At 45.2% G+C, this 684-nt stretch overlaps 1 non-coding gene across 1 annotated transcript; it reads left to right on the top strand.

The window, feature by feature from the left end:
- Window positions 1-376: 376 nt before the first annotated feature.
- On the top strand, window positions 377-449 carry Trnai-gau (transfer RNA isoleucine (anticodon GAU)). The gene has a single exon. It is a non-coding gene; the product is annotated as a tRNA-Ile (tRNA).
- Window positions 450-684: the final 235 nt, after the last annotated feature.

Raw genomic sequence — 684 nt, 5'->3', positions numbered from 1 at the left:
GTTCATTGACCCCTGCCTGTGAGTTTTGACCTTTAGGTGACCTTCATATGTGGTAAAATGTTAAACTCTGTATGACCCCTCTTCCCCCGAAGTTTGATTGCAATTGAAGCCCAGAGTAAAGAGTTATTGAAGTTTTTGTATCGTTACGGACAGACGACGGACGGAAGGACGATCCCTAGGCGATCCCTAATATTCTCCCCTCACCTCCGGTGGCTCGACAAAAATCATCGTCGAGCAGAACTCGAACCTCCTGATCTCCGGACAGGCGTCATCTCCACTGAAAACATCTCAATGGAAGAATTTCATGAATTTGAAGAATTACGCAGTACCCGCTGCATGCTATAAGGATTAGAACCAGCACTTGCTGTCGGGCGGAAGCTCGGTGGTCTAGTGGAGATGACGCCTGTCCGATGATCAGGAGGTCGTAGGTTCGAATCCTGCTCGAGTATCTACGCCCATGATTTTTTATCATGGCTACTACTTAAACACTTATCAATTCAATGCTTATTTACGTCGATGTAGGGTAATTTGTCAATCAGTTGCAATGAGAACAATCATGGTACTCCCCAAAATGAATTCTCATAAGTATGCACAGTTGAAACACTCTTTCAGTTTACAGATACGTGACTTCAGCTGGCGAAGGAAGCATGCCCGAGAAAACGAATGACCTTACGTCAAGATCAG

This window comes from Diadema antillarum, unplaced genomic scaffold (genome assembly GCF_040938485.1).
Source record: "Diadema antillarum isolate AM-2024a unplaced genomic scaffold, OU_Dant_1.0 scf00000126, whole genome shotgun sequence".
NCBI classification, from domain to species: Eukaryota; Metazoa; Echinodermata; class Echinoidea; order Diadematoida; family Diadematidae; genus Diadema; species Diadema antillarum.
This window is presented reverse-complemented; position numbering and strand designations above follow the sequence as displayed.